Source organism: Nannobrachium achirus (assembly GCF_963921795.1).
Source record: "Nannobrachium achirus genome assembly, chromosome: 2".
Taxonomy (NCBI): Eukaryota; Metazoa; Chordata; class Actinopteri; order Myctophiformes; family Myctophidae; genus Nannobrachium; species Nannobrachium achirus.
This window is the reverse complement of record NC_137811.1, coordinates 5,242,772-5,256,178: the sequence shown is the minus strand read 5'-3', so window position 1 is coordinate 5,256,178 and position 13,407 is coordinate 5,242,772. Positions and strand designations below refer to the sequence as shown.

Below are 13,407 nucleotides of genomic sequence, written 5' to 3'. Positions count from 1 at the left end.
TTCTAGGCCTAAAAATGTGTGCCCATCCAGAATGGGTTAAAGTACCCAGGCAGGGCCCAGAATGTGGTGCGACGCCCCCTAGCTCTCTGATCATTGTGTTCAGCCTTCAGTGTAGATTATTAGACATTCTTCAGTACCTGCTTAAGTTCCTGCTCCATTATTCATAACGGTGTAGCAGCAGAATGATCTGCCTGGCTGTGGAATGTGAACTGAACTGTTGACCCACTGTAAAATGGGTCGACGGCACGGGAGCGACAACACTGTATTGTTACACACAGGGCCTAGATGAGACGGGAACAACAATATGACACAATAACCCCGAGAGAGAGAGAGGGAGAGAGAGAGAGAGAGAGAGAGAGAGAGAGAGAGAGAGAGAGAGAGAGAGAGAGAGAGAGAGAGAGAGTGGCGTCAGTTAAGCAAAAGCTAGGGTATGGCAAAGATGGGAGTCCTCGTGGAAAAGAGGCATTACATTTTGGACAACGCGGTTCTATTGTGAAAATAGCAGATCTACATGCTCACAACGCCTCGCGCTGCGAGGCGTTGTGAGCATGTAGATCGGCTATTTTCACAACGTCTGAAAAAATATATAGGCTGCCATATAGGCTGCCATAGAAAGATATGGCAGCATGGAACGGTTGTTCAAGTGCAGCTAAACTTGGCATGTTAGTAAACGTGCCACAATTAACAATAATGCTTTGCACCTGTGCAGCTGACCTGCGGAACCTGGTAATATACCATTTTGTCAAGCTGGGGAGAATACAAGTGTGGAGAATATAATTATAATACATTGTTAAAGTGACCATTATGTTAAATTTTGCATTTGTAGTTATTTTACTGTAATTTAACAACATAATAACCAGCGAATACCTGCCATACCCAATTGACGCACCTGACAGAGAGACAGAGATATAGAAGAGACAGAGACAGCGAGAGAGAAGACAGACAGACACACATAAGCCCCTTTTCCACTAACATGGGCCGACACCACACCACTCCACAGGTGCCAAGTTTTCCACTACAAGGACCTGGGTAGAGTGGTGTTAAAGTTGTACTAACTCTGGTACTAAAAAGTATCCAATCCAGAGTATGTCTGAGCTAGGCCAAACCGGGCCAAACACTTCATAATGACTGATCACTCACTGACTTTCCATTTAGACCACCAGGATATAGTTGTAATACATGATAATATAGATTATATTGTGTTATAACCACTGTTATAATCTATTATAGTGTATCATAATAATCATAGTAATACATTATAATAATTGATAGGGTATCATAATCACAGTTGTAATCAATTATAGTGTATAATTAGGATAGTTGTAATACAAATGTATATTGTATTATAATCACAGTTAAAAGGGTCGATTTGTTTCTTACTGATAGGGGTACTTTTGTCAGGGATTGACACTAACGCTTGCCCGACTGCCCAGGGCAAGTAAAACAAATGTCGGGCAGGTGAAGTTTGCTACTGAGTTGCCACGACCGGGGAAGTGCACATTTGAGTAACATAATAATGACATCTGTGCCTACTTGAACGGGGCTAATGTTCCGTCTCTCTCTATCGCTCCCTCCCTCCACGTGGCCAAGACCTGAGGGCAAGTAGAACATGACCTGTGCCTCTGAGACCTTAGTGTCAACCCCTGTTTGTGTAATGGAAAATTAAGATATTTTCATGTGGTGTGGTGTAGTGTGTAGTGTAGTGTGGCGCTAAAGCTGCAGTGGAAAGGGGGCTTATGAGAGAGAGTGACAGAAAGAGAGAGAGAGGGAGGGAAGGAAAAAGAGGAATGACATCTCTTCTCTCTTATCAGTGTTTGGTGATAAAACTGAGTCAGTTCCTCCACAAAACCAATAGAACATGACACACTCAACTGTTGTGAAACTGCACGCACGGGCGCACACACGCACGCACACGCACACACACACACACACACACACACACACACACACACACACACACACACACACACACACACACCTAACTCTTGAGAGTGTACAGATACTGTAGAGTCCTAGTGGATTTATACAACTCTGACTGTGTACGTTTCACTCTGTGTGTACACTCACACGCACATGAACACACCAATGCGTGTCCATTCATGTGCGTGCGTGCATGCGTGAATGCTTGTGTGTGTGTGTGCACGCATGCGCACACAGCAACCCTGTGCACGGTTTTACGAGATCACGCAAGGTCAAGTAGTGCTTGACCTTAAGCATAAAATACACAAGAACCTTGTGCCGTTTAACAGCAGTGATCGAGTAGTTAGCATTTACTCTAGAATACATGAATAAAAATCATACCAAGTGTGAAGTGAGCGGTGCTATTCATGAGTGAATTTCATGAACACATTCAGAACGGGTACATTATTGCGTATTATTACTTTATGCTTTAACTAAATCCTTCTAAGGTTTTTTTGAAAAACACGTTTCTACGTCATGGTTCTCAAACTCTTTCATGTCAAGGACCCCTAAAATTATATGTATTTGGCCGCCGATCCCCCGTCTCAAAATATTTTGTATCAGGGACCCCCGAGAAGCAAATATTTGAGTTACAAATGTTCACTTAAAAAATTAGATATTTCAAAGATTTGCACAAATTGTCATGATTTTTCAAAAAATAGCAGATCTACAAGCTCCCAGCGCGGCACTCGGTGCCGCGCTGTGAGCTTGTATATCTGCTATTTTTCAATAGTTAAAGCATTCAATAATTCTAGGCCTAAATGGCTTAAGCATCGGGCATCGGGCGTATAATACACTTTAAGCGCATTGTGCCAAAATGTAGGCCAGATGTAGGCCAGATGTAGGCCAGATGTAGGCCGCGCTTCAGACATTTTTGGGGGCCCGGACAAAGCCAGATGTTGGAGCTTAGCTCCGCCTCCTTCCAGGAGCACCACTCAAAAACAATACAAATTGGAAGCAAGCCCAAATAAGCAACTACACAGGTTACCACAGAAACCAGCCTAAAAAAATAGAGCATTGAAGTCATGACGTGACTCGCTCATCCCCCCGGTTCACGGAAGTAATTTCTCTATGGAGAATAACATTGTGTCATCTTAAAATCGTCTCATATAAGCATTGTGGTCCAAAAATAAACAAACGGTCTCCGCGATATTGTCGGGGAGGTGGCTCTGTATGCTTTATGATAGTCAGTCACTCATATTTGATACAGTCTGTTTCTAGCGAAAATGGAACTAATTCGGCGACAGTAACATTAGCATTTTCTCACCATCAGCTGAGTCTTCATGTCCATATGAGTCAAACCGTGGAGATCATTTGTTTACGGTATATGACACAATATGAAAAAAGTCAGTATAATAATTCAGAATGGGGGGGGGGGGGGGGGGAGAGACGTGAACCAGGTAGGATGTGTAAATGACGTCAAACTTGACTGCTCTATTTACAGCAACTTAAGCAACTTTACAGAAAAAGAAGCCCAATCGTCTTAAATAAGCAGACATGGCAACACTGGTGTGAATGGGTGAATGTACATTTTAAAGCATTGTGGATAGGTGCTACATAAATGCACCATTAACCATTTACAAGAGAGAGTGGTTTCTTTTTCAGTGTGCTTTGTTCTCTGATTAATTGGCACCTTGTAAACACAGAGCTGCCTTCACCTTTCGCAACGTTTGTCCTTGAAGCACGCCGTTAACGAATGACACACAGAACAGAACCGCACTGCACCGCTACACTGCACAGCAGGCACGTGCACACATAGACATCAAAGGAGGCTTGAGCCCCTTCCCTTTTATCCCTCTGTAAAAAGTGCCCTCTCCAATGCAGTTTTCACTACAATGAAAGAAATGCAAATGCCCTCTTTCCATGCCATACCTGCAGGCAGCATTCAAGAGAATTGCCTTGTCCAAACTCTCCTGAACTTGAATGCAGCACCTTATGTTGAAAGAATTAGCCTGTAGCTATGCCCCTCCCAAAAAGCTTTTGTCCAATGGTAGCTTAAAATAACTTCCTAATTGCCCTCTCTGTGTAGAAATCCATGCTGTACTCCACATCTCCAGTATTGACTTGATAATGCTTAGTTCAGTGTGGTATCAAGCACCGATAATAGCCAACCTCCAAGCTCACAACGCGTCGAGCTGCGACGCGTTGTGAGCTTGGAGGTTGGCTATTATATATCACCATTTATGGACCTTTTGGTAATTTCAGCCCCTGCCTCTCTAACATTCTCTGCACGTCCCTGCTGCACAGCAATGCACACAAACAGCTATTTCTGACCTGCAGCAAGGCAAATATTATATCAACCAGCCATTGTCCATGGAGCAAACCTTCTAGATTTATGTCTAGAACAAAGCTATGTGATGATGATGCGATGTGTTATGAGCCTGCAGATCTGCTTGAAAAATACATTTTTGTGTAATGTTTCCTATAACAGGGTTCCCACACATTTTTACCAATTAATTTCCAAAACTTTTCCAGAATATTTAACCCAATTTCCAGGACTATATAACAACAATTCAGCTCAATTACAGGTCGCTTACTCCTATGCGCAATGCCCCAAGACAGGTAGTGTATGCCAGTGGTTCTCAACCTTTTCAGGCCGTGACCCCCGAAATGATCATGTTTTAACTGGGGACCCCGGCACCCTGACGAGCACTAAGAGTTGAGGAATTTTGTATAACACGGTTCTATTGTGAAAATAGCAGATTTACATGCTCACAACGCCTCGCCTCCGTTGTGAGCAAATCTTCACAATTTCTGCCTCTATATATTTGACAATTTGGCCCATGTTTCATTTGTCATTTCAGAGGTATTGACAAAATCGATAACCAAAGACAATGCATAGCTATTTTTTTTCCAGAACCTTCCAGGACCCTTGATAAATTCCAAAACTTTTTCAGTCCTGGAAAAATATGTTTCTAATTTCAAAATATTTCCAGGAATTTCATGACCGTGGGAATCCTACTATAATGACGTGCCCAACACAGGCAGGCCAGGTTGAAAAGTGGTTAAAGTTACAGTTTATAATGATAATTCAGACGCGCTGTGAGCTTGTAGATCTGCTATTTCCACTACTTTTTTTAACTAAGTGTTTGTAACTTAGCATTTCTCAACATGGAAACGATTATGACGATTATGCAAAATAATTGCGATTACCTCAAATAATTGCGATTAGACGATTATGTAATAATGTGTGACAGCCCTACATTAATGGGCGCTTTTGTCAATCAGCCAAGTGAAGCTGAAAACACAACCCCCATGGGATCAAATCAGGTCGGGTTCGGGCAGATTTTGAGAACTACATTCCAATTCCAATGGATCGAATGTAGTTATTATTTAGTCACAAGACTCTTATTAAAACCCATTCTGTGCCCCAGAGATTAACGGATTAAAATGTCCAGAGTGCCTCTCATTGGCTCCATTAACGGCCTGTCTCTTATTTTGAAGGCCAGAAGTCCATAGCGTTAACACTTCCGGTCTGACGTCATCGCGTCATGACGTCATGACGCCGATCGTCCACGTGGTGTTGTGTAATGGCGGAACTGAGCTTTTCAACATGTGTTTTATTAGCGATCATCTATTGCCATCCTCCCACTTGAAAGTGTTGTTTTGAGATAATGGACATTAAAGATGAGATTCCCCGTCTGCCTCAATGTTATGGGATTACTATTTTGTGCTTGTGGATCCGTGATGATGAGAAATCAGCGACGGAGATCGGCTCGGAACCTTCCGCCATTGTACCCGGTAGGATAACCGCCGTTACAGTAATATATTACTTTTTGCGAGTATACTCGGGATCGGCACTCAGGCTACTCGAGTACTTTTCACGAGTATTCTCGGGAATGGCACTAAATCGGTTAATACAAGTTTTGTTATTGACAGATCTACAATGCTTTGTGAGCTTGTAGAACGGTTATTTCCGCTGCCTCTGCAATATGGTACGCGACAACAAGACCGCAGAGTGTTTCCAGTGAGTTGACATGCATATCAGCACCCTGACATTGTATGACCAGAATGGAACAGAGCCTTCATATCATAGCCTGGGTGCCAGCCCGTTCGCTCCGTTCTACTCTTTGTTTTGTCTCTCTGCATCACAGTCTGGAAATGATTCAGTTGACTTGTATTTCCGAACGTCCGCTGTGATGTAGGCAACGTCGTTGGGTTAGGGTAGCTAAGTCATCAGTCAGCCAATACACACTGGTGTATTTGTCTATACTATTCATATAGTCTCGCGTAGCCAGACAACTATTCCACAATCTCCGTATTAGGGATGTTAATCGACGCATTATTGGCGAATCGACGCGTCGCGGCCGAAAATCGACGCGTCGATCGACTTTTTTCACTTTTTTTTTTCGCTAAGCAGCAGCTGAGAGGAGAGCAGCACAACGGCGCATTACTTTAAACAACACAACGTATGCTGCACCCATCAGAACTTGCATCAAAGCCCTAATAATAATGATAATACATAATTGCTCTTCCTTGTTAGCATGGAGTCTGTTCTCTAGAGACTAGAAGCGGAGTGACAATAAGTCCATGGAACGTGCGGGAGCGCTGACCGCTCGCTCTCATATATCCCCGGTGTGTAGCATTAACGTTAACGACGAGTAGTGTGGTTTGTGATCATCGCACACAACGGCGACGCTGCCATTAACAAGCGAGCTTTCGTGTCAAGCGTGCATGCAGAGGCAGGAGCCATACACTCTTGGAGAGATACAGTCAGGCAAGTCAGCGCGCACTGCTATGACGCGCACATCAGCACGGTCCAGCAGTGTTTCTCAACCAGTAGTCCGCGACTCCGCGGACCTGACTAGCGCCGCATGCATGCGAATGCACAACACATGCAGGCGGCATGCACTCGTCTCCGACACACACACACACACACACACACACACACACACACACACACACACACACACACACACACACACACACACACACACACACACACACACACACACACACACACACACACACACACACACACACACACACACACACACACACACACACACACACACACACACACACACGGTCCTCTCACATATGGAAAACATTAACGCTTATAACGTTTTTGAACGATTAAAACCTTTTTTGGGGGAAAAACTTTTGAAAAATAAAAAAATATATATATTTTTCGACTTTTCGACTCGTACTTTTTGAGTCGCGGTGAGCGTGAGTCGATCGACGCGTCGATTTCCGATTTTTTTTCACATCCCTACTCCGTATGCTATATAGAGTCTGGAACTACAATTCCCAAACGGCGAGTATCGGACGTAGCCACTGCTACACTGAAATGTAGTCCCATTGGAAACATAACAGAAAAACTCTAGCACAGACAGTCCGTCGAGCGGCATATTCTTGTTATGCGTGTATAGTTTAAGAAAACATTTGAAAACATCATGGAAGTAACACCAACAACACCAGGGAAAGACAAAATAACACCCAAGAAATATTGAAAGATGACATAACGCTTGCAGTAGGACTTCTTATCGCTACTGCACCAAGGGAGCGGGCACGTCACATCCACTTTATATCGCACTCATCATTAGAATTCCGTCTCCCAGACTGTATGCCGGGAGCATTTTGCAAATCGCGGAGGCAACAGTCTGGCCACGCAAGACTATATCATTGGCAACACCTGCGAAGAAAGTATAAGGAAGAGGCCCAATTTATTTCCAATATGGCTCTACGCATAGAGCCTACTCCAGGGTTCCCCAATTAGTTTTTCCCCCAGGGCCAAATTATGCCTAGGGTACCAAGCCGAGGGCCACAACATTGCAGGGGGCGACGGTGGTGTTCCCGCTACTCCAGTGACAGTTCAGATATCGTCGTTGTCGGGGTGAAAATCTTCTATGTCCAAAACCGTTAGTTTTGCATTTATCATTTTAAAAATGATTTAAACTAGTGAAAACAGCCGATCTACAAGCACACATCGCCTCACACCGCGAGGCGTTGTGTGCTTGTAGATCTGCTGTTTTCACTACTTTTGTGCGACGGCCTTGTTTGATGAAGCAGAGCTTTACTTTGCGAAAGAACGTACACATTTTGAGATACAGGTTTTCCACCCGACAATGACGATATACAAGTGTTGTTGCTGCTCTTATACCACCATTATTACTGAGGTTGGTGGGGGCCAGACAGTAGCCCCCCGCGGGCCGCAAATGGCCGCCTATTGGGTAACCCTGGCCTAATCACTTAAATGAGACACTTCCCATCTCTCCCACCACTCCATGGGTAAACTAGATACTGCTGCTCTTTCACTGGCACGCACACACACACACACACACACACACACACACACACACACACACACACACACACACACACACACACACACACACACACACACACACACACACACACACACACACACACACACACACACACACACACACACACACACACACACACACACACACACACAGCTTCTTCTTCTTCTTGGCAGCACATTGGCATAACAAAGCGGGACGTCAGTCAGTGTGTCACCAAATACAACTAGCACCACATCTACAGTGCATGAATGCTGCCCCGCCCTTAATTCCTTCTCCCACATTCACACACCTACGCACTGTGAGCTTGTCTATCGGCTGTTTTTTTGTCAAAGAGATTTGGTAGAGAGTGAAAAGAAAAGAGTAAAGACTGTATCAAGTATGTTATTGCCAGGTCCGCTTGACCAATTATAGAGGTTTTAAAGGGTGAATTGATCCCAGTGCATGACGGAGGATAATTTCACAATGATTTAAAATCTTCACGATACGATTAGTGTTTTTTATCACGATAATAACGATTATCGACCCATACTTCCATATGACAGAAATCAGTTGTGGCGACTTTAATCCATGTTTGTATACTTACTTACTTAGCAAACCCGAGTTGGTTATGTACTACCCCGAATCTACCAAAAATATAGCAGATCTACAACCTCACAGCTTATACAACTATTTTTGGCAAATGTTCCCCCAAGATCATGGATGCTGGGGTTCAACTGATGCTTTGCATCTCTCAGTCACACATGCACGCATTTGTGAGCGCAAAGCCGCACACAGACACGCACGCACACACACACGCATGCACGCACACCTGGTCCTTTTCATGCCCTTCATCCCAAAAATGTCCCGTGGTACACAAGCCATGTCAGAATGTAATGGGCATAATGCCATACTTGCCGAGTGTGCATTCACGCTCCCTAGAGGCAAAACCCAGATATTTGAGTAAACCCATGACCTTTCCTCTGTAGCAGATTCCTCTGAGTTACCAAAGAGTCTAATCTCTGTGATAGGAACTTGTTTTTGTTTTATTTATAACCACCTGAACGCTGTAGCCAGGGGTGTTGCACCAAATTCTGGGCCCTGGGTACAAGGATTATTCACTGCGGGCCCCCCATGAATGTTCTTCATCGGGGGGGGGGGGGGGGGGGGGTTTAACCCATTTACACTGGGAACGCATTATTGTGTGCTTTAACTATTGAAAAATAGCAGATATACAAGCTCACAGCGCGGCTGTAGTCTTTGAATATTTCAAATTCTTCTAAGGTTTTTTTTTGGAAAAACCTATGTTTCTGTGTCAGTGGTGCTCAAACATTTTCCTGTCAAGGACCCCCAAAATAATATGTATTTGGCCACGGACCCCCATCTCAAAATATTGAGTTCCAGGGACCCCCTATAAGCTGAATTTGAGTTACAAATGTTTGCTTAAAAAACACATACATTCAAAGATTTGCACACATTTTCATGACTAAAGTATAAAATAATTAAGGCTCCACCTTGGGCCCTAGTAACTCAGTCCCACTTTTCCCCCCCTTGTGACGCCCCTGGCTGTAGCATCCCTATTCTGGAGGGAACATTCACAAATAGCCGCTCTACGCGCAGTGAACTTTTAGATCCGTTAGGGTTTCAGTTAAGTTTGCCATTTTATGAGTGTTTAAGTGGTTAAATGTCAAGAAAACGTGTCAAATGAAAAGTATTTTCCGAGACATATACTGTAACAACTGTACTGTATATACGCCGTTGGTCTGTTTCGCAGACTACGGCGGCTTGTGTGGGACAACCGGCATGGATGTGTGTGTAATGACAACTAATAACAAGTAGATTCATAAAAAAAGGGTGCACTAGGATCAGGGGTGAGATGCCGCAGGAACGTAGAGCGAGGTTTCCCAAAGTGGGCACCGGAGCACCCTATAGCATACAACATCACTACATCAATATAACTTCACTATGTTTAGTAAAACAGAGCCGATTAACATGAATCCAACATCATTATTAATAGAAAAGATCACGTTTAAACTGTCGACATCTCTCTCTCTCTCTCTCTCTCTCTCTCTCTCTCTCTCTCTCTCTCTGGGGTTCTTGACCTGAAAAACATTGAAGACCCCTGCTCTAGTGCCACCAATAGGTCAAAATGACAACATTGTTATAATATTACACACACACACACACACACACACACACACACACACACACACACACACACACACACAGAGTGCATCTTTAATTGCCAAGCTTTTAAACTATACTATAACTTGCAGTGGGCTATTACAACAAGTTAATAAAGCAATTGGTTCTGTCTGGCAGTGATTTTAAGTTGAACATAAAAGTTATTTTTACTTATAATAACAATTAACAAAAAACTCCCACAACCCGTGGGTATTAAAGCACAGACAGGGTGTAATATTACACATTAGCCTACTAACCCACCTGGAATGGACGAACTGTCAGATGGATGTGTGGGGAAATAAATAAATAAATAAATAAATAAACTTGCAGCGCAGGTTCTTAGACCTGCCAGAGGAGGACACTTTAGTTTGATCCTATTAAATGCGAGGTGCGTCTGTAGGCCTATCCATTCATTCAGCCCACAGTCCACAAGATGCACATCTGATCTCACAACAACGACTTTATTACAAACTCCTCCAGCTATCGATCGTTAGCTCCTGCGGGCTAACCCAGCCAAAGACGGTCACAGCCTAGTTGGTGACCCATCGGATTCTGTGACCCAGAGTCCCAGACCCCCGTTGCAAAGTCTGCAAACTGTCCGCGCGCGAATCGGCTGTGAACAGGAGATGATCTGGACATCTGAGGACGGCAATGTGGGGGAAACGATTCGCCTTAAGTTGCCTAAAACATACCAAGGAGTCAAGGGAGGTCACAGAATTCGACAGGTCACCAGTTCCGGCGCAACACAGGGCAAAAACTCTCGCTGGTTGCTAATGATGAGGAAAACGGATTATAAACACTACTAAAAGATGATCTGATTATCCGGTAACAAGCAGACCCGTACCCCGGGTGTATCGTCTTATTTATACGACACATCAAAACGAGGTTTATGCCAACAGGTGGCTGTCAGATCATCTCCCATCGCGCAGGTTAGGATGAATAATAGTTTAGGATTTCCTCAAAAGTCGGAAACATACAAACATACCTCTTCTTTTTTGGATCAAACTGCAAAATCCACTTGTTTTCTCCGAGACTGATCGGTCCCTTAAAACGCTGCCTGGGCGGTGGCTCGGGTCTCTATGATAAATCCATCAAAAGACACCTCGCCACATTACATTATAGCGTACTGTAGGTCCATGGTTCAATGATGAGCTGCAACCTGTTACCTTTGTCTCACACTCTGAACGTCCTGGGTGAAAGTTACACCCGCCGGATCGCTCGGCGGCAGTTGCCAGGTTGCGTGGGAAAAATAAGCAATGGGGTCTTTGATTGATTGAATTGAAGACTTGATTAGAAGTTTGCATAGAAAGGCGTACAGTTTCATCATCATGACTGTACAGTTCACTGGTACACGGTCAACTAAAAGGAGATCCTAGAAAGCACTTGGCTTATTTACACAGGAAACCACTTAAGCATCTCATATAACATTGAATGACAGACAAAACAGACAAAAAAAAAACAGACAAAAAATGCAAACTTCTAATAAAGTCTTCAATCAATCAATCAGACAGACGGGTAGAACACAGTGTAGATAGTCAGGAAAAAAAAGAAAACAGTGCAGAAACATATAGATTTTTACAATATCTAATAATGTCTACTAGGAAAACAAAGCCTAAATCATTAGTTCTCAAGGTGGGTACAGCCGGGATACTAGGGACCCCCAGGGGTCCTTGAGGGAGTTCCAGGGGGTCCCCAGCTAAATGATAGTTAGGAACCAAATGGACCCTTATGGATCTGTAACGAGAGTGTAGAAATGGACATTGCCTAACATTTTATAAATTGGGGTCCCAGAGATAGAAATGCCAAAATGGGGGTCCGTATAGCCTGTCGAACTGCAGGGGGACCTTGAAATTAAAATGGTTGAAAATCACTGCTAGTAAACAGAGGGAATAACAGAAAGGGCACGATCCGTGTTGGAGGACTGAGAGTAAGAGTGTCTTATTTACTGTTCTGTTTTTTGTTTTGTCGTTTGCTATGTTGTTTGTCACTGTTTGTTTGTTTCTGTTTTTCTTTCATGTTATATTTGTACTTATATTATTATTTAATATTACTACTTATATTACTCATTGTACCATATCGCTGCCTTTTTTATATTCTGTTGTTTATAACTGTGAAATTATTCCTTGGTATGCCCAAAACTCAAATAAAAATAGTATAAAAAAAAAAAAAATCACTGCTAGTCCTAGCATATCTTTTTAATATGGGCGTCCACAGGCTAATAATAATACGTGTCAATTTGGGGATCTTTGACATGGAGAAGTTTGAGGACCACTGGCTTAAAAGAAGCGACTATAGACCACACTATACTACTTGAATCAAGCTCATTGGCTAATAAAAACAAGATCACTCAAGTTCAGCCAGGACGCGGTGTGAGCTTGTAGATCTGCTACTTTAAAAAATAATATTGAAAAAGAATCGGCCAAAATGTGGAATATTTTAACAGCATAAATCTGGTACACAGGTCCCTGACTCAAAAAAAAAGCATATTAATGTGGGGGTCCCTAACCCCCACATTAACCCTAACCCTTAGACCCTAACCCTAACCCTTAGACATGAACATGTTTGAGAACCACTGCATGGTTTGAACAACTTTAGGCAACAAGCCAAATAAAACGAAACTTTAGAAACTTTAGAAACTTTCTTTAGAAAGAGATACTTTAATGGTTTCCTGTGGAAATAAGCTTAGTCTTTTCATGGATCTCCTTTTAGTAGACCTTGTACCAGTGAACTGTACGGTCATGAAACTGTACCTTTTCCTATGCAAACTTCTTATAAAGTCTTCAATCAATCAAACAAGTTTAGAAAACACCTTGTCGCTTATAATAAGTGGACATGGCAACACTGTCTCTCAGAGCTAATGAACACGGAGGATTGCAGAGTGGGGATGGAAAGTGATCCGCCCACCGTGTGTAGGACGGTGATAGGATTACTGGAATAATAGCGCCCCCGCTTTGCATAATGTGTCAATCATTTATTAGGGAATTAAAACTGTACAATTAGGCCTGCGTGATTTCTAATC

The 13,407-nt window shown here is 43.1% G+C and overlaps 1 protein-coding gene across 1 annotated transcript in view; it reads right to left on the bottom strand.

Moving 5' to 3' along the window:
• The window catches only part of LOC308301406 (cingulin-like), an 82,248-nt gene extending 70,744 nt beyond the window's left edge, over window positions 1–11,504 (bottom strand). Inside the window, exon 1 of the mRNA XM_080745386.1 lies at window positions 11,374–11,504. The gene's annotated coding sequence lies outside the window, so the exon portion shown is untranslated. The remainder of the gene's footprint in view (window positions 1–11,373) is intronic.
• Between the last annotated feature and the right edge of the window lie 1,903 nt (window positions 11,505–13,407).